At 37.6% G+C, this 22,055-nt stretch overlaps 1 protein-coding gene across 28 annotated transcripts in view; it reads right to left on the bottom strand.

The window, feature by feature from the left end:
- The window catches only part of CCDC91 (coiled-coil domain containing 91), a 381,398-nt gene that overhangs the window by 95,826 nt on the left and 263,517 nt on the right, over positions 1-22,055 (bottom strand). The window lies entirely within an intron of this gene.

Below are 22,055 nucleotides of genomic sequence, written 5' to 3'. Positions count from 1 at the left end.
ATACGTTTGTGGGTCTAGTTCTGGGGTTTCTATTCTATTCCATTGGTCTATGCGTCTGTCTTTGTGCCAATACCATGCTGTCTTGATGATTACAGCTTTGTAGTAGAGGCTAAAGTCTGGGATTGTGATGCCTCCTGCTTTGGTCTTCTTCTTCAAAATTACTTTGGCTATTCGGGGCCTTTTGTGGTTCCATATGAATTTTAGGATTGCTTGTTCTGGTTTCGAGAAGAATGCTGGTGCAATTTTGGTTGGGATTGCATTGAATGTGTAGATAGCTTTGGGTAGTATTGACATTTTGACAATATTTATTCTTCCAATCCATGAGCAGGGAATGTCTTTCCATTTCTTTCTTTCTTCTTTAATTACCTTCATAAGCTTTCTATAGTTTTCAGCATACAGATCTTTTACATCTTTGGTTAGATTTATTCCTAGGTATTTTATGCTTCTTGGTGCAATTGTGAATGGGATCCGTTTCTTTATTTGTCTTTCTGTTGCTTCATTGTTAGTGTATAAGAATGCAACTGATTTCTGGACATTGATTTTGTATCCTGCAACTTTGCTGAATTCATGTATCAGTTCTAGCAGACTTTTGGTGAAGTCTATCGGATTTTCCATGTATAGTATCATGTCATCTGCAAAAAGTGAAAGCTTGACTTCATCTTTGCCAATTTTGATGCCTTTGATTTCCTTTTGTTGTCTGATTGCTGATGCTAGAACTTCCAGCACTATGTTAAACAACAGCGGTGAGAGTGGGCATCCCTGTCGTGTTCCTGATCTCAGGGAAAAAGCTCTCAGTTTTTCCCCATTGAGGATGATGTTAGCTGTGGGCTTTTCATAAATGGCTTTGATGATGTTTACGTATGATCCTTCTATCCCGACTTTCTCAAGGGTTTTTATTAAGAAAGGGTGCTGGATTTTGTCAAAGCCTTTTCTGCATCGATTGACAGGATCATATGGTTATCTTTTCTTTTATTAATGTGATGTATCACGTTGATTGATTTGCGAATGTTGAACCAGCCCTGTATCCCAGGAATGAATCCCACTTGATCACGGTGAATAATTCTTTTTATATGCTGTTGAATTCGATTTGCTAGTATCTTATTGAGAATTTTTGCATCCATATTCATCAGGGATATGGGCCTGTAGTTCTCTTTTTTTACTGGGTCTCTGTCTGGTTTGGGAATCAAAGTAATACTGGCTTCATAGAATGAGTCTGGAAGTTTTCCTTCCCTTTCGATTTTTTGGAATAGCTTGAGAAGGATAGGTATTATCTCTGCTTTAAAAGTCTGGTAGAACTCCCCTGGGAAGCCATCTGGTCCTGGACTCTTATTTGTTGGGAGATTTTTGATAACCGATTCAATTTCTTCGCTGGTTATGGGTCTGTTCAAGCTTTCTATTTCCTCCTGATTGAGTTTTGGAAGATTGTGGGTGTTTAGGAATTTGTCCATTTCTTCCAGGTTGTCCAATTTGTTGGCATATAATTTTTCATAGTATTCCCTGATAACTGTTTGTATCTCTGAGGGATTGGTTGTAATAATTCCATTTTCATTCATGATTTTATCTATTTTGGTCATCTCCCTTTTCTTTTTGAGAAGCCTGGCTAGAGGTTTGTCAACTTTGTTTATTTTTTCAAAAAACCAACTCTTGGTTTCGTTGATCTGCTGTACAGTTTTTTTAGATTCTATATTGTTTATTTCTGCTCTGATCTTTATTATTTCTGTTCTTCTGCTGGGTTTAGGCTGCCTTTGCTGTTCTGCTTCTGTTTCCTTTAGGTGTGCTGTTAGATTTTGTATTTGGGATTTTTCTTGTTTCTTGAGATAGGCCTGGATTGCAATGTATTTTCCTCTCCGGACTGCCTTTGCTGCGTCCCAAAGCATTTGGATTGTTGTATTTTCATTTTCGTTTGTTTCCATATATTTTTTAATTTCTTCTCTAATTGCCTGGTTGACCCACTCATTCTTTAGTAGGGTGTTCTTTAACCTCCATGCTTTTGGAGGTTTTCCAGACTTTTTCCTGTGGTTGATTTCAAGCTTCATAGCATTGTGGTCTGAAAGTATGCATGATATAATTTCAATTCTTGTATACTTATGAAGGGCTGTTTTGTGACCCAGTATATGATCTATCTTGGAGAATGTTCCATGTGCACTCGAGAAGAAAGTATATTCTGTTGCTTTGGGAAGCAGAGTTCTAAATATATCTGTCAAGTCCATCTGATCCAATGTATCATTCAGGGCCCTTGTTTCTTTATTGACCGTGTGTCTAGATGATCTATCCATTTCTGTAAGTGGAGTGTTAAAGTCCCCTGCAATTAGCACATTCTTCTCAATAAGGTTGCTTATGAGTAATTGTTTTATATATTTGGGGGCTCCGGTATTCGGCACATAGACATTTATAATTGTTAGCTCTTCCTGATGGATAGACCCTGTAACTATTATATAATGTCCTTCTTCATCTCTTGTTACAGCCTTTAATTTAAAGTCTAGTTTGTCTGATATGAGTATGGCTACTCCAGCTTTCTTTTGGCTTCCAGTAGCATGATAAATAGTTCTCCATCCCCTCACTCTCAATCTGAAGGTGTCCTCAGGTCTAAAATGAGTCTCTTGTAGACAGCAAATAGATGGGCCTTGTTTTTTTATCCATTCTGATACCCTATGTCTTTTGGTTGGCGCATTTAATCCATTTACATTCAGTGTTATTATAGAAAGATACGGGTTTAGAGTCATTGTGATGTCTGTATGTTTTATGCTTGTAGTGATGTCTCTGGTACTTTGTCTCACAGGATTCCCCTTAGGATCTCTTGTAGGGCTGGTTTAGTGGTGACGAATTTCTTCAGTTTTTGTTTGTTTGGGAAGACCTTTATCTCTCCTTCTATTCTAAATGACAGACTTTCTGGATGAAGGATTCTCGGCTGCATATTTTTTCTGTTCATCCCATTGAAGATCTCCTGCCATGCCTTTCTGGCCTGCCAAGTTTCAAAAGAGAGATCAGTCACGAGTCTCATAGGTCTCCCTTTATATGTGAGGGCACGTTTATCCCTTGCTGGTTTCAGAATTTTCTCTTTTTCCTTGTATTTTGCCAGTTTCACTATGATATGTCGTGCAGAAGATCGATTCAAGTTACATCTGAAGGGAGTTCTCTGTGCCTCTTGGAGTTCAATGCCTTTTTCCTTCCCCAATTCAGGGAAGTTCTCAGCTATTATTTCTTCAAGTACCCCTTCAGCACTTTTCCCTCTCTCTTCCTCCTCTGGGATACCAATTATGCGTATATTATTTCTTTTTAGTGTATCACTTAGTTCTCTAATTTTCCTCTCATACTCTTGGATTTTTTTATCTTTTTCTCAGCTTCCTCTTTTTCCTTAATTTTATCTTGTAGTTCATCTATTCTCTCCTCTGCCTCTTCAATCCGAGCCGTGGACATTTCCATTTTATTTTGCATCTCGTTTAAAGTGGTTTTCAGCTCCTCGTGACTGCTCCTTAGTCCCTTGATCTCTGTAGCAAGAGATTCTCTGCTGTCCTCTATACTGTTTTCAAGCCCAGCGATTAATTTTATGACTATTATTCTAAATTCACTTTCTGTTGTATCATTTAAATCCTTTTTGATCAGTTCATTAGCTGTTGTTATTTCCTGGAGATTCTTTTGAGGGGAATTCTTCCGTTTGGTCATTTTGGATAGTCCCTGGAGTGGTGCGGTCTTGCAGGGCCCTTCCCCTGTGCTGTGGTGTATTACTGGAGTTGGTGGGCAGGGCCGCAGTCAGACCTGATGTCTGCCCCCAGCCCACCACTGAGGCCAGTCAGACTGGTGTGAACCTTCTCTTCCCCTCTCCTAGGGGCGGGATTCACTGCGGGGTGGCATGGCCCATCTGGGCTACTTGCACCCTGCCAGGCTTGTGGTGCTGGGGACCTGGCGTATTAGCTGGGGTGGGTAGGCAAGGTGCACGGGGGCAGGAGGGGCAGGCTTAGCTCGCTTCTCTTTAGGTGATCCACTTCAGGAGGGGCCCTGTGGCAGCAGGAGGGAGTCAGACCCGCTGCCGGAGGCGTGGCTCCGCAGAAGCACAGAGTTGGGTGTTTGCACGGAGCAAGCAAGTTCCCTGGCAGGAACTGGGGGATGGGCGAGGGAGATGGCGCTGGCTAGCGCCTTTGTTCCCCAGCAAACTGAGCTCTGTCGTCCCGGGGCTCAGCAACTCTCCCTCCCTTTGTCCTCCAGCCTTCCCGCTTTCCAAGCAGAGCTGTTCACTTATGACCTCCCAGATGCTAAGTCCCGCTTGCTGTTGGAACACACTCTGTCTGGCCCCTCTGCTTTTGCCAGCCAGACTCGGGGGCTCTGCTTGGTCGGCGGTCCGCCCCTCTGCCCCGGCTCCCTCCCTCCAGTCCATGGAGTGCGCACCGCCTCGCCGCCCTTCCTACTGTCTTCTGTGGGCCTCTTGTTTGCGCTTGGCTCCGGAGACTTCATTCTGCTAATCCTCTGGCGGTTTTCTGGGTTATTTATGTAGGTGTAGGTGGAATCTAAGTGATCAGCAGGATATGCGGAGAGCCCAGCATCCTCTTATGCCGCCATCTTCCTAGTAACCAAGCCATTCATTTTCTAACCACACCAAATTCTTAATTAGTTGGAAACAATTAGTGAGTTTTATGTGCAGGTATACAAAGTGCCTTCATGTTTTGTTGAATTTCCTGACACATGAGAATTAGTCTGAAATAAAATTACCTCACAAGAAATTTGCCAACAATGATCACATAAGTGATTATGAAAGAGTATTTTCGGGGCGCCTGGGTTACTCAGTTGGTTAAGTGGCCGACTTCCGCTCAGGTCATGATCTCGCAGTCCGTGAGTTCGAGTCCCGCGTCGGGCTCTGTGCTGATAGCTTGGAGCTCGGAGCCTGGAGTCTGCTTCAGATTCTGTGTCTCACTCTCTCTCTGCCCCTCCCCCGTTCGCGCTCTCTCTCTGCTTTTCAAAAATGAATAAATGTTAAAAAAAAATTAAAAAAAAAAAAGAAAGAGTATTTTCCAGAATATTTTAGTAATGGCTACACCTCTGGAACATGGTGTATTCTCTACGGCAGGGTTCTCAGCCTTAGCACAAAGGACAATTCTTTGCTGGGGGCTGTGGGGGGAGGTCCTGTGATAAGCGGCAGATCTAGCATCTACTCACTAGATGCCTCCTGTTGAGAACCACTGATGTAAGTAAATAGTTTGGAAGGAAAAACATCTATTTGCATATATGTTATAGTTTGTTAAAATGCATCAGTTATGTTTCTTGTCATATCTTAAATATTTTTATCTAAATATATGCAAGAAATCATATCCAAATGGTTATACAGCTAGTTTTTAAATGTGGAAGAAGGAATTTTCTATATACTAATTTCTTAACAAAACTGGACGACTGGTATCAGTTTCTATACTATAACAATTAAATAGGTCGTGATGAATATCATTTAGGGTTAAAAGTTTATGTGACATTTTGTGTAAGATTTGTAATTTCTCCTTATTGCTTAAAAGTATAGTTATGCCTTAGTATCCATTAACCTACCACACATTTCAGAAATCATAGGATCATGAACTAATAAAAGATCTGTGGTTGTTTGTTCTTTCTCAGTGCAATTTTGTTAAGGATTGCAAACACAGTTAAATTATTTACAGAACAAATCTCAGCAATCAACTCAATTCTGGTCTGTGGACTATAAATGATAGTATCAAAAATTTTCTGGGGCAACTGCGTGCTTCTTTTCTTTTTTTTTAAAAAAATTTTTTTTCAACGTTTTTATTTTATTTTTGGGACAGAGAGAGACAGAGCATGAACGGGGGAGGGGCAGAGAGAGAGGGAGACACAGAATCGGAAACAGGCTCCAGGCTCCGAGCCATCAGCCCAGAGCCTGACGCGGGGCTCAAACTCACGGACCGCGAGATCGTGACCTGGCTGAAGTCGGACGCTTAACCGACTGTGCCACCCAGGCACCCCGCTTCTTTTCTTTTCTATGAACAATGTATGTATGTTCCACAATTATGTATTATTTAAACAGCTGCACATGGTTGTGGAAATGCACCTTAGAAAATGAGTGCTTGAATCGTAAGTCAAGTCAAGCTGCCTTACAGTTAAACAAAAGAAGTGAGACTTTCAATGCTATACAAATTTATGAGTTCAAACTACAGTTCTACCAGTGTTTTCAGGCACTGATGCAAATGCAAATAAAATATCTGCATTTACTGCACAGCTGAGAAACTTTCAACTGGAAGTAATTAATCTGTGCTGTAATGACATGTTCAGTTAAAATCATATGCTCACTGACTGATATCAACATTTGATAGTACTGATCTGTGCCAGACATTTTTAAACATGAAATATGTAGAACCTCATTACATATCAACATTAATAAATGAGTTTTGCAATCATTTTTCATGATGGGGATACCTAATTTTGAACCACAAATAAGCAAAATGCTAATCTCCCCAAAGATAATTTTATTGCCACTAAATTTATATTAAAAAATATTTTCATTATTTTCAATTTCATCAATAAAATTTATGAAGATTTTTTTCTCTTGTTATGTAAGGACCTATGTAACAGTCTTGATTACTATCATAATAATATTGGCCCCTAAAGGCTAAAATTACTACTACATGACCCCTTACAGAAAAAGCTCGCCAATCCCTGATTTAGGTCATGATTCTGCAAGTTGGCCATTTGGGCTGGGCTCAGCTGGGCAGTTCTTTTAGCCTTGGCTGGAGTCCTCCACCTATGTGAAATCAACTGCTGGGGCTGATAAGGATGCTATTCCTGAGTAGCCTTAGGTAGGAAGGCCTGTTTCTCCTTCCAGTGTCTCCCACTCTCCAGTGGACTAGCTCAGGGTTTTTTACACAGCATCGGGACAGAGTGCCAAAGAAAGTGAAAACAGGTTAAGGTCTCTGAAGACATGGGGTCAGAAATGATACAATGTTACCATTGGCCTGAGCAAATAAGCATTATGAATTGATTCCCAAATTCTTATCTAGTTGTCTAAATACCTTCTTTTCAGTATATTCAAAGATCCCAAGCATTCTATTATGTTTATCTTCTTGGAGACATATCTTGTGGACATATCTCCAAACTGAATTGACTGTTCTCTAGGTCTGTTACATAGCTGTCTATTCTGGATCTCCCTCAGGTACATTTCCGGAAATTCACTGCATCTCTCTTGAACTATAACTCCAGCTTTCTGGATACCACTGAATTCTTCTTTGTTTGACAGAGCACCTCCTCCAAGAGATTCTTGAGAAAAGGCACAAGGGAAGTAAAACTTTTATTTCCTTGGAAAAATGACTTTATTCTACCCTAACACTTAATTTATAGTTTGGTTAAGTGTGGATTTCTAGCTTGGAAATTTCTGCAGTTTTAAAGGTTTTTGAGAAGTCTGATTACATTCTGATGTCTCCTCAATTGCATAAACTTTTCCTTCTAGAAGAAATTTCACACATGTTCTTCATCCTTATTTCTTAAAAATTTCATGACAAAGCTAGGTATAGGTTTATCTAGAAACTTAGGTCTTACAATCTAGAAACTCAAGTCTTTCAATTTGGGAGATATACTTTATTAATAACAATAAATGTTATTTCTTGCATTCTATTTTCTGTTTTTTTTATTGTTTTGTTTTGTTTTTTGTTTATTTGTTTTCCCAAGAATCCTCTAACTCAGTTAATGAACCTCCTAAACTGACTGGCTAATTTTCTACTCTTTCCACTCTTATTTTCAGTTTCTTTGTATTTTTACACCTTTGTCTCCAGAAGACTTCTACAACTTCATCTTCTGACTTTTTCTTAACTTTCTACTAAATTTTACATTTCTATCTTTTTATTTGACTTAACAAACAGCATGTTCTTCCTGTTTTGTACATGTAAGATCTTCTCCTACCTTTAAGAAGCTTAATGATAGTTTCTTTTCTTTTCTTTTCTTTTTTAACTTTCTACACCTTTACAGAATCTGTTTTATTCCTTGTTTTTCATGGGAAGTTTTCTGTTCAAACTTGACTTTATGCTCATACTTAAAGAGTAGAGCACTAAAATGCTGAGTAACATCTCTGTGCTTGCAGTTGTGGTTTATGGACTGTGATCTTAATAGCAGAGTAATCTGGCTGGGTTGTTTCCTTGGGGCAATTTCTGATACCAATATATTTAGGTCTTTTATCTTGGGCTGTCTAAATTCCTCAGAAAAGAATCTTCCAATTTCCTGTCTGGTTGTCAGCATTCTTAGAGCTGGGATAGAAAAATGGCTAAGGTTCTCCATAAGCAGCATGAAACTTTTCACCTTGTTCTCCTCCCAACCCAATGTTAACACTGCTTTGGTGATCTCTGTCCCAGAGACCCTACCTTTTATTTTTATTTTTTTTTCCAGAGAATTAACCCCAGTTTTCTTCCAGACTTGGGGAAAAATGAGTGGGGGCCTAATTATTAAATAGACTTTCAAACTTTCCTTCGTTTTGAATCCTCATGTTCATTCTCACTTCCAGAAGTTTCTGGCATCACTAACAAGAAAGCCCTTAGGAGTTTCTAAAATATATATTGGTCTTCTTATTTCCAGTTTAGTTCTCCATTTTAATAGAGTTTTATTTCAATGGGGTTTTAGAAGGGAGTAAAATTACAATGGAGTTTTAGAAGGGATAAAAATGAGTATTCTTTCCATTCTTTTTAACTACGTATGTGTTAGGAAGAATATATTAAACTTCTATTTTGAATTAATTTTGGATTTACAGACACTTGCGAAGACAGTACAAGAGTTCTCATGTGCCTTTTATCCAGTTTCTCCTAATATTAACATCTTACATAATTAAGGTAAATTTATCAAGCTAACAAATTAACATCAAATAATAATAGTAAATAGATTGAAGATTTTATTTGTATTTCACCAAGTTTTCCCTAATATTTTTTTCTCTTGGATTAATGCAGGGTAAAACGTTGCATTCAGAGACCATATTTCACTAGTCTTCTCTAATATCTGATAGTTTCTCAGTCTTTCCTTATTAGGACATTGATACTTTTGAAGTGCAGCTTTCAAGTATTTTGAAGAAATCTGGATTTATCTTTTTCTCATGAATAGACTGGAGTTACGATTTGGGGGAAGAATACCATAGAGATGAAGCATGCTTCTCCTTATATCATATCAGGGGAATATGGTCTTAAACATAATTTATACTGGCAATGTTAACCTTGATCATTTGGTTAACATGGTATCTGCCAGGTTTCTCCAGTCTGAAGTTAACATTTTTCCCCTTTCTATAATCTATTCATTAGAAATGAACAACTAAGTCCAGCCAACACTCAAGGGGAAGTAAATTAAGTTCCATATACTAGAAAGGAGTATATTCACATTTATTTTTAGAGATATATGCATATTTTAAAACTATAGTTTCTTCTATAGCCAGAGAACTATTCCGCATTTCTAATTCTTCTTGTGTCAGTTCTGGGATTTATATTTATCTTGATAAGTTTTCATCTCATCAAAGCTTTATAATGGATTGATATTAAGTCATTTATATTGCTTATGTCATCTTTAAAATTTGTATTGCATCTGTGTTAGGTCACTTTATTCATTCCTCTGATGATGTTTATTTATAACATCCCTCTTCATCAATCTGATCAAAGATTTGTGAATTTTATGCCTCTTAAGAAATGACAGTATTTTAAACTTACTGATGCATGCTGTGAATTTTTGTCATAAACTGTATTATTTCTTTCTATTTTCTTTGGATTCTTCTATTCTTTCTTTTTGTCTTCATAAATTGGGTGTTAGCCCATTCTTGTCCAGTCTTTTCTATTTTCTAACATACATATTTAAGACTATAATTTTCCTTTGAAATACACAAATTTTTAAGTAAATAACTATTTTAATAATGACTACATTGTTTTTCCTTTGTGCTTAGCTTTAAAGAAATTTATACTTAGCAAAAACTTAACTGTTTGGCTCAAAATCATAACAAATCATAACTGTTTGGCTCAATGGATTTTTACATACAAATACACCCATTTGCCCACTACCCAGATCAAGAAAAAGAACACCTGTATGCTGCAGAAAGTTTTCTCATGCTTTTGCCCATTAGAGATAACTACAATGGTAATTTGTAACAAATGCCTCAGCCACATGTGCTTTTGTCCTATCTCCTTCTTCCTCACATTAGAGCAATTCATGGATGTGACACATTTCCTACTTCATTGTAAGGTCCTTCAAGACAATGGCAAAGTCTCATTCATGTTTGCAATCTTTGCAAAAACTATCATTTTGTCATGCGTAGAACAAGGATTCAATATGCAGTTCCCTGGTCATGCCATGCTCTTTGGTTGAAGCGATTTCCCCTTAGCCTTCTTTTCTGATGATCAAATGTACTTCTTCTGCACAATTCAGTCTGAGCATCATCATCCGTAAGAGCCTTCCCTGAAATGCTCTAGACCTTCCACATCTTCTCACAGTGTGATTGAACTCAGCACTCCTTGTATGTGCTCAAAGAGCACCCTATATTTTATATCTCAAAGCACTCCATAATTTGGAATTGTAACAACTATTTTACTTGTCTATCTTATCAACTTGAGATCCCTTTGAAATCAGGGATTATATTTATTACAGTTCGTACTCTTCATTACTAGAATTCTAATATAGTATCTGGTACAGGGTATAGATGGATAATTGATATTCAATGAATGAGTGAATTTATTTCTCCAATTCAAAGAAAATCTACTCAAGGGTAGGGACTGTATCTTATATTTGTGTTTCCCAGAGCACTTGTATGGTGGGTACACCCTAAGTTAAAGCTTCCCAAACTTTTCTCAGTTCACAGCTCCCTTGCTTCCTCAATAATTTTTTTTCACAATGCCCTCTAGGCCAAAAGAAATACCTCATTGTTTCATTTACTAACTAGTTAGGTCGTAACATAGCAGCCATTTGAAAAGATACACAAAAATTGAAATAAAAATACTTCAATTTTATCCTTACCTAAACTACTTTTTCATGAGAATTTTGTACATAGCTGGAATTACTTAGCTCCTTAAATCTTGGCATAAGATCAGATAATAAAACTCTCATTTGTTCCACATGGATATCTGCATGGTACTTACTTCTGAACACAGCAACTACCAAACCCAACTTCCCTAAGATATGATGTACTAGAACATAACGTAACATAAGACAAATTAGTATTGCCACCCTAGTGGGTTACCTGGTTTCCAAAAGATCCCAAATATCTGTGTGTTGCCCTCTAATTTTTAGAATATCCTGCAGCATCCCAGGGCATCTTGATGTAGTCTGCAAACTACAGCCTTAGGTAATTACAATAAACATCCATTCGCTCACTGTTTATCATTCATAGCACTCAGGTAGGTGTTAAAACTACAAAAGTGATTAAGATGGCTCTAACATTAATGATGATAATAATAATACATTAAAAACAGCAGCAGCCATCTCTGTAACAACACACACTATGCTCCAGACACTATGCTATGCTAAGTTAATGAATTTCAGCTGGCTTACTAAAACTCATTAATGATATGTAAAATTAAAGATTCTGGAACCTAACAGAGATCTGTGTGAAAGACACAGCAGAGTTAAGTAAAATATAATATAAAAAGTATTAAAATAAAATTACAAAAGCAATGATATTTGGTGTTTAAAGTTAACAAAATAGTTATGTGTATTTTCATTTCATCCTCCGAACCACTCTGAGAGTCAGGTAAACCCAGGTATATATAGGTATTAACTTAAGCTGCTTAAGTTATATGTTTAAAAAATGGCAATGTAAATACTTTAAAGGGGGCTTTAGGGCAAATTATTTCTAAAAGGGCATTTCAATGACTATAAGAATGGCAGATTTTTGGAATGTTAGTAACTAGGTATAAATCTGTGGAGTTGGAAATTGCCATGTGCCTATGATGACACCAGAAGAGGAACTGAGATCCTTAGACCAAAAAAGGACAGTAGAAATTATATTCTCAATGCATACATTCTTCAATCTTCCATCCAATCAATGCATTCTTCACAATCCTGGATAAAAATGATATCCTTTTTTGCTAGGTAACTTGTGATTTGATAGCTTTACACTGTACTGTATTTTTTTTTTTACCTACTTTTTCTAATTGTCCCCCCCTTCAGTTAAATTGGAAAACTCATTTTATGTCAGTCCTTCAAACAGGTGAAGAATGTTAGCATATCTTTATTCTTCTCTTCTCTGAACTAAATATTCCAATTCCTTCTATAGTATGTGACGAGGTTTCCTGCTCCGTTACTGGTTTGACCACAATACCACCTAATATTTGCATGACATTTTATAGCCTCTAAAGTTGTTTGACAAATCTATCTCAGTTTTTATTTTAAAACATTTCCAAGGGCCTTCGAACAATTCTGTAAAGCAGGTATTATTAATCCCACTTGACAGAACTGGAAATGGAGCCCCACACATTTTTAAAAACTATTCAAGGTTACATGAGCACAAGGTAGGACTCAAATCTAACCCCACCTACTTCTTAGCATATTTATTTTGGCAATTATTCTTTTGACCACAGGTAACAGAAAATTCAGCACAGACCAACTTAAAAAAGAATTTGTAATCTCACACAAAAGAACATGAAAGAACTAAGGGTAGGCTTCCTTTAGTGTTCAAACAATGTGATCAAGGATGCATCTCCACTTCTTAGCTCTGCCTCTGGTGTAGGATCCATTTTCACAAAAGTTCTACACATATGGTCCCAGGATGGTTACTAACAGTTCCAAGGATTTTCCCAGTTTCTTACTATGAAGGACAGTGTTTATATACCTGAGGATACACGTTCCAAAATGTAGCCAGTTACAAAATGGAGGACGTAGGCTATAATCATTAGCCTAAGTAAATAAGGGCTTATGTCTAAATTAAAAAAGTAGGTTAAATCTCACCTAAACAATACAGCTAAGAAATAAAAAGTAACACTTTGGGGGGAGAGGAATAGATGCTGAAGAGATACCAATAAATAAGCTGATCTCCTTCTGATTTGGAACGATCTTAAAACATGGCATATGGAAATGAGTGTCATGCTTCCATCAGACCAGTGAAAGAAAGTGTACTATTTCACCTAAAAATTCTATTTGAACTCCTGCACCCACTCATCACCTTACAGCAAATCTATACTAGCTTTTCAAAGTACTCTTTTTTCTTCCTGATTACTGAGTATTTCTTTGAATAGCAACAAGAAGAATCATCATCTCAGTTTGGCACCCAACAGATAATCTGATTAATACATTTTTTAAAGGGATCATAACACCCAGCACTATTTTTGGTGACCCTACTTTTGGTGAAAAGTCCCATTTAAAAGCGACCAAAACTGTCAAAGAGGCAAATTGTGTTGATGGAGATCAAGTCCACTTTTTAAAGATTAAGAAGTCTCTTTAAAAGAGTGTTGGTCGTGTACCATCTTACAATCTATTGCAGTTTTCAAGACTCAGCTCCTACTTTTCAGGTGCTTAAATCTAGTGGAGAAGACATAGAAATAGATCCTCTAAATAGAATATACCTAGACAGTGGTATACTTATATAGTGAATGCCAAAGAGAGAAAAATCACTTGATTTAATCTATCTAGGAAGTGTAAAAAGAAGTTTTTCAGGTTAAAAAAAGCTAAGTTATTAAATAAGACTGGCTTCTGCAAGGTAGGAAAGCAATGGTATCCTAGGGTGAAGGCACAGTATGACTAAAGGCCCAACACCACCAAATAGCATAGTATGTGTACCAGCAATTTGGTACTAAAAGCATGAAATGTGCAGCAGAATGGTGAAGATGAACTGGTAGGGGCCAGGTCACTGAAAGATTTACAGTTCATGCTAAGTAGCCTGAATATTATCCTAAAGGCTATGGTGAGTCACTGAAGAATTTAAAAGTTCATTGATTTTTTATTCCTAATTGGAAGGGGACAAAACTGGAAGCAAAGAAATCAATGTAGGAGGTCAAGGTAAACACTGAGAACTGTAATTAAGTCAGTGGCAGCAGGAGGTCTGGAAGTGTATGTGCTAAAGGATTATTATTAGGTAAAATGGAAAGGTTTTAATGATTGAAAGGTATTAAAATGGGGAGGAAAGAGGGAGAGATCAGGAAAATCTCCAGTTCTCTGGACAGGGAAACTTGGTAGGTGGTTATCTCAATGAATGATACAGGAAATAGAGCAGGAGGGAAAGGTGTTGAGAGATGAGAAGGTAACTTGGTGAACTGTTTGTTCACTTGTCCCTAAATGCAATGATTCTGACAAAAGTGTAATTAAGATTTTACCTTTAATTAAAATTTTCTAATGTTTGTTTATTTTTGAAGGAGAGAGAGAGAGACAGAACATGAGTGGGGGGAGGGGCAGAGAGAGAGAGAGAGAGAGAGAGAGAGAGAGAGAGACAGTATCCGAAGCAGGCTCCAGGCTCTGAGCTGTCAGCACAGAGTCTGACATGGGGCTCAAAGTCACAAGCTGTGAGATCATGACCTGAGCCGAAGTCAGACACTTAACGGACTGAGCCATCCAGGTGCCCCAAGATCTTACCTTTAAATAACCAGACAGCTATCACAGTTTTGCAAATACAAAAAAAAAACAAAAAACAAAAAACAAAAAAACCCAAAAAACAAAAGAACAAAAAAAAAAAAAACCCCAAAAAACTAATGAATCAAAACTAAATAAATCAAGACAGAAAAATTATTTCAGTGTTGTGAAATTATCTGGCCTGCTAAGCTAAAATAGAAATGCTATTTCCTTTTTTAAAAGAAGGGTCAGGTGGCAATGGTAAATTTCTTAAAGAAAATTTAACCACTGATTGTAATGTCTGTGGCTTTGGGGGAAAACATAACCCCAAATTACAGTGGCTGTGGTTATAAACTATTATGAAGAGCTTCCAACGTCAGACATAGCTTAAGTGTATGCTCTGGAGTCCTTTTACAGGACTTTGCTAGAACAGCAAAATTAATGACTCCTTTCTTTTTGTCCATTTCGGTGTCAATAACAAATGTACTTTCCTTTCGTTAAAAGCAATTTTCAAAGGATACAGAATGAATTTAACCAAAAATGTCAGAGTCATAAACTTTCCTCTGAATATTTCAGAAAAAAACACACAGTCTACAATCAACTCTAAGGATTAGTCTTAATTTGTGATGAAGGCCAAAGTCATCTCTCAGAGTCGGAGAAATATGTGCCACAGTCCTTAGAAATTGTGTTTTCTGTTATAATTTATCATTTATCTCTTCAGTTAATGTCAGTGTTAACACAGAGAAAATCTAGAGGTAAATTACAAAGTAAAAGCTGTTTGTCTTCCTTAGGCTTTTCAGAGTAATTTTAGTTACTTGTTTTCCACTTTGCCACACCCCATTCCTTCCTTATTTCTAGTGGCCACTAAGTAGTGGCCAAACATGCTAATTCCTGTTAATTCTCTGGTTTATTTCCAGAATTCTTTTAATTAAAAAAAACATCTGAGTGCTATGAAGTGACCTGCATATTAGAATTAAAACAAACAAACAAACAAACAAACAACAACAAAAAACAAAAAACAGCTTCCTGGCTTTTTTAATGTCATCCCTTCAGTCAGTACTCAAGCAGTTGGTAGTTCTCCAGGCTACAGGGATCATGTAGCTGCCAAAGAACGAGAGGACAGAGTGAGTGTTGACCTCTGAAATCAGACAGGAGTTGGGCAGAAGATGGCAGGAGCTGCTTGTTAATACTTGTAACCCTGAGCTTCCTACAAAATGTAGATGAAGCTTTGGCCACTGGATCTGGGTAACTGTGATACAGAAAGCACCAGTAACTTTAACTCCTTCACAATATCTCCTGAAATACAACCATCAAAAGTGTGAGACTATTTCCACTACTACACAGTTAATCTGAAGTGGCCATATTTTTTGTAGGAAGAAGATTGCCACATTCCGTACAAAAATGTCATGCAGGGTCCTGCCCTTCCAGAAAATTTTTGTTCTTATGTATTGGACTTTGGTACCATTTATATGGTTATTATTCTCAAATTTTGATCTCTAGCCCTGACAATGCACCTAAACTCCAGACACACATTTCTAACTGTCTACCCAACATTTCCTCTAAACTTATGAAGAGGCACCTCAAATTTAATATGCACAAATTGGATTATTTATCCTGATGAAACTGAACTCTCCTCACCATCTCAAACTGCCATATATCCAATAATTTATTCTGGTAGTTACTTGTTTAAAAAAAAACAGCTTTATTAAAATATTATTTACATACAGTAAGATTTATCACTACACAATACATAATTTGGTAAGTTTTATCAAATGTAATCACAATTATGATTAAAATAATTCTATCACTTTCAAAAAGTGCCCCTCCCCCTCAATTACTGATTTCTTTTCTCTCAAATCAGTTTTGCCTTCTTCAAAATTTCATATATTCTATTTAGAATTGTAACATGTAAATTTTTTGAGTCTGGCTTCTTTCTAATTTCCTTATCTATACAAGACCTCTACCGCCCTCTCAGTCAAACACATAACCCTTTCCATAGTCCATACCACTATGTGGAAGTACCTTATTCATTGTAAGTCTTTTTCAACTTGAATGTAAATTCCATGAGTACCTAGGGGCCCTGTCTATCTCGTTTGATGCTATATGCCCAAAACTTCTAAGAGGATCAACAATAAATATTAGTGAATAAACTAATGAAAATAGTCCCTTTAAGTTTTTGCTATTGAAATTATCTATACGTTAACTAATCAATGAGATTGTGCTTTATTCTAAGATGAGAACATTGGGAAGAAGAGGAAAGCTTAGGGGTGAGTTGCAAGGCCTCTTGAGTGACACTGCCTGATTGTGAACATGGTCTGTTATCTCTTCTAAGGAGTTATCATGGCCTTGAGCAAGTTACATAATCGCCCTAAGCTTTCATTTCTGCATCTGTAAAACTGGGGACAACAGTTTCTGCCTAGTAAGGTGGTTGTGAGTATTAAATGAGATCAAATATGAGAAACAATTAGAAAACTGCCTGGTACTTAGCACTCAGTGGTAGCCAACGTGGTAGAATTATTGCTGTCTCCATCCAGTACCACTGCTACCACTACTACTATTATGTTACTGTTTCCTGAAGCCAAAGATGAAGAAAAACTTCCATAAAAATAAATTTTTAGCTAGTAGGCTAAAATATTTGTATAGAATAAAGCCAGGTAAGTGAAGCTTAACCATGGAGAATTATTATTGTTTTTTGTTGTTGTTTTTTCTTTAGAGAGGGAGCGCAAAAGTGGGGGAGGGACACAGGAAGGATGAGAGGGAGGAAGAGAGGTGGGGGGAAACTTAAGCAGGCTCCACACCCAGAGTGGAGGGAGGGGGTGTGGGGAACGCCAGCTCCATCTCACCGCCATGAGATCATGACCTGAGTTGACATCGAGTCAAACACTTAACCGACTGAGCCACCCAAGCATCCTTACTGCTTTCTTTATCGCTAAAAGAAACAATAACATTCTGTCAACTTTTGTAATGTCTAATATTCCAGGTATTTTCCTAGAAGTCGTAACAAGGACATTAAGTATAAATCTGAAACTCACAGTTAAAATCTTGTGATTTTAAGGCTATGAACAAGTTCAAGAGGCAGAATTTCACATTCCTATCACTAGTAGCCTAAGGGTAAAGTCTATTTATAAATACATTTCTGGTCCTACAACTTAGGTAATTTAGGATAATTAATTAACTTGGAGGAATTTTTTACAAACCAACCTGTAATACTTCATTGCTTTTTTCAATTTGCTTCTCCATGGAATTAATATGGCTAATTAACAAAATGATGTCTATACATTCACTTGAGAATTTTGGATGAACACAATTAAGTCTTGTAAGTCATCTTCCTGAGTTAATTGTATATTTTGGAGACTGCTATTTAACGGCAATGATTGGTTTTCTGGAACACATTCTATGAGCTACACATTAGGCTAGGGCCTCCTAAGAGCATCAATATGACTGAGACACTTATGAAGCTCTCAGTTCAGTGGGACAGTTAGTAAGATAAGTAGGTATTTGAATATGATTCATGCTGTAAGAGAATTATAAACTACAAGATAAGAGGTTAGGGCCTTTTCTTCTTCAACAAATGATTTAAGTACTCTCTAAGCACAGCCACCCTGGGGCCTCAGGAATTGCTGTTATTGTCTAAGAACTTCTCTGGACTAATTCTGCCAAGTCTGTATTCCTTGTTATGTATAGCCACTGAAGTGTCTGCTGGGTTACCTCAATGGTCAGCAAATAATTAGACAGTGAATTCCCTAAATACCTTGAACTAGTTAAGTGATCCATCATTTGCCAAGGGAGTTCGCATGTTAGGGAACACCTTCAACACTGCCAGTTTACAACCCTGCCTTAGCCTTCACTTTCTGCTTGAATAGAAGCAAAATCAGCCAGTGGTGAGAGATTAGGTAGGGTCTTTTCGGCTCTTTCCTGGGCATGTGCACATCCTTGTGCATGTATGTGACCTTCAAGAAATCCAGGAGTATTTTATTTTATTTTAAATTTTTTTAACGTTTATTTATTTATTGAGACAGAGCATGAATGGGGGAGGGTCAGAGAGAGAGAGAGAGAGAGAGAGAGAGAGAGAGAGAGAGGGAGACACAGAATCTGAAACAGGCTCCAGGCTCTGAGCTGTCAGCACAGAGCCCACGTGGGGCTTGAACTCATGAACTGCAAGATCATGACCTCAGCCGGTCAGATGCTTAACCGACTGAGCCACCCAGGAGCCCCTATTTTATTTTATTTTTAACGTTTATTTATTTTTGAGACAGAGAGAGACAGAGCATGAAGGAGGGAGGGGCAGAGAGAGAGGGAGACACAGAATCCGAAGCACGCTCCAGGCTCTGAGCCATCAGCCCAGAGCCTGACACAGGGCTCGAACTCACGGACCAGGAGATTGTGACCTGAGTTGAAGTCAGACGCTTAACTGACTGAGCCACCCAGGCACCCCTTCCAGGAGTATTTTAAAAAATCAGAGCTTTTCAAAACCACCTATAATAATCGTATTTCCCAAATTTCCCTTTTAGGTTTTTTGGCCAGGCTTTTGTTTGATCCAGTGGTATTTCTGTCTTAGGCAGAGGTTATACATCTGCCACTCATTGTTTCTCACAAACATTCTGAGGATAGGGCTTTTCCCACTAAGCAAGCTCTAAGCAAATGGGAAATTTCTGGGAAGCTGCCAGATAGGTCAAATAGTAGTAATTTCCTAGAGACAGGTTTTCTTGTGGAGCTCCAAATTTAGTCTGCCCACTCCAGTGGCTTCTACATTGCTGATTTTCATAGCTACCATGATTATGCGACTACTATTTTGTGTGTGTGTGTTTTTTAATGTTTACTTATTTATTTTTGAGAGTGTGCAGGGGAGGGGCAGAGAGAGACAGAGAAAGATTCCCAAGCAGGCTCCACACCATCTGTGCAGAGCACAACACAGGGCTCTAATCCATGAACCGTGAGATCATGACCTGAGCTGAAACCAAGTGTCAGACGTCTGCTTAACAATGGAGCCACTCAGGTGCAAAAGACTACTACTTTTTAAAACTACCTTGTAACCAGGGAGAAGGGGATGGGGATAAAGCAAGTTAAAAATCTACAAACTTGCTGTTGTTGGTGAGATGTAACTATTTTTGCTGAATAAATATTCCTTGGGTTGCTGAAACCTTTGGTTAATATCCAGAGTTCTGAAAAAGTTGATTTTGACAATTTTTGCCAGTGTTGTCATTGTCTTTATGGAGAAGCTAATTTGCAGAGTTCTTTATCATTCCTGAAGTGCTTAGCCTCTCCATTTCAAAGAATATTAATACCTACCCAATTTCTTATTTATTTATTTTGTGTGTGTGTGTGTGTGTGTGTGTGTGTGTGTGTGAGAGAGAGAGAGAGAGAGAGAGAGATAGAGAGAGAGAGAGAGAAGAGACAGAGCAAGCAAGCAGGGGAGGGGCAGAGAGAGAGGGAGAAAGAGAATCCCCAGGAGGCTCCGTGCAGAGCCCGACATGGGACTTGATATCACAAACTGAGATCATGACCTGAGCTGAGATCAAGAGTCAGACACTTAACTGACTGAGCCACCCAGGTGTCCCCCAATTTCCTTTTAGTACATTCAGTTTACAAGTGCAAACATTTAATCTACCTGAAATTCATTTTAGTACACAAAATGCAGAACAAAATGGGCAGCCAGTTGCAATTATTTTCATTTTTTTTCTGGGTTCATTAGTAAGATATTTTTGAGAATCTAATAAAAACTATGGACCATTTCTGCAGAAAAATCTGCACATACACACAGTTTTGCATAATTTCATTAGATTCACAGACTGTAAGGGACCCTTCCATGCAACTCAGATTAAGAGATTTATAAATTACAGAAAAATCTGTGTATCTGTATTCCATCCTATTCCATTGGTCTGTTCTATATCCGTAACAGTACTGTACAGTTTTAATTACACCACACATCTTTTTGCTTCAAGGCCTTTGCACTTGCTACTCCTCTGCTTGAAACATTCTATCCCCAACTATTCACAAAGTAAACTCCTCACTTCAACGCAGGCCTCAGCTCAAATGCTAACTCCTAGCATATGCTTTACCTGACTATCCTGTCTACATATTGGTTCCCTGACTCTCCGGCCCCTTACATAGCATTATTTTAATACATGACACTGATCACTACCTCACATTATATCTTTAATACTTTCCTATCGGTCTTCTTCATAAGAAGGCAGGGAAGTTGTTGTTCTCCTTCTTACCACTCTGTCACCAGAAATAAGTACAGTCCCTAGAACATAGCAGGCAGTCACTTCAGTTATTAATGTAAAACACCGAAAAGTAGATTTGACCATGTGAATTTGTTTGCTTACCCTACTGGCCTAAATAAACAAAAGATAAATGAGCTTCATATGGCTCCCAAGAAACGTAATTTGTCAATTTTCTAGACTAGGACTATGAAGCTCTAAGGAGCTAAGGGAATGACAGGTGTTTGGTGGTAGTTCTTTACTACAACTACATGAAAATGAAGGCAGCTGAATACATTTGACATGACCACCTCACATTTGAAAATTTGAGAGTTAACTGGAAACATTGTTCTTTCTTCTATATATGTTCCCTGTTCAATTCTCTTAACCACAAGGCAGTTAAACACATACACACACACCACACCCACATACTCTCTCTCTCACATGCATGGAAAATATGCAAACGTTGGAAAGAAAATAAATACAATGCATTTATTCATGACATGCTTGGATTATCTTCACAGTACTCTGAAACTGTGGCAAACAATTCTTAAACTATATTATACACTGTAGTGTTTTCTAGAGACAAGAATGCCCCCGAAAAACCAGCAGAGAAATATGCCCTTTACAATATATACTTTTCTGTTTGAGTGATGACCATGTGCTGATTTATTCATGCCCTCTTGCCCAATTTCACGGTGACTAATAGCCCACATCTATGTGAGGTTAGAGGAGTGGTCTGTGGTCACAAAAAGTCTTAAGTAAACTCTCTCGAATCAGAACTTAACCAAAGATCATGACCTTACTAGTACAGAATTCCAACCAACCGAACTGACAATTAAACATCTTACATACATTATGTGCTCAATATACATTTGATGATACTAGCAACAGATTACAAAAAGAATTAGAAAGTAATTGTTACTCAAAATGAAAAGGCCAGGAAATAAACGAATGAGATCTGTCACCACACAACTGTTATCTTACCATAAATACTACCTAAAGATCTGTTTAATTTTTATAACAAATGAGTAACTATGTGCTCTTGCGTATAAATTTAAGTGACATTTTTAAAAAAGTGTATAACATTTACCCTGGATGTTAAGAGCACTGAGTTTAGATTGGCTAATTAATCATAAGAAAAGCTTCCAGGTTGTTTGGTACAAGTCGTTTTAGCTACATTCATAATGTATGGTTGAATAAACAGTGGTAGTATATATAATGCTTTGATCATGGAAAACAAAGACTTCTATAAATGTTATCTTTTGCTTTATATACTTATTTAAGGAAAGATTTACTCAAGTATCTGATTGCCTACATAACAAAAAGACTAAATACATGGAAAATACAGCCATGCAAATTCAGTTATGGGAAATCAAA

This window comes from Acinonyx jubatus, chromosome B4 (assembly GCF_027475565.1).
Source record: "Acinonyx jubatus isolate Ajub_Pintada_27869175 chromosome B4, VMU_Ajub_asm_v1.0, whole genome shotgun sequence".
Classification (NCBI taxonomy): domain Eukaryota; kingdom Metazoa; phylum Chordata; class Mammalia; order Carnivora; family Felidae; genus Acinonyx; species Acinonyx jubatus.
Note: the sequence above shows the minus strand (reverse complement) of the source record. Positions and strands in the feature narration are given on the sequence as shown.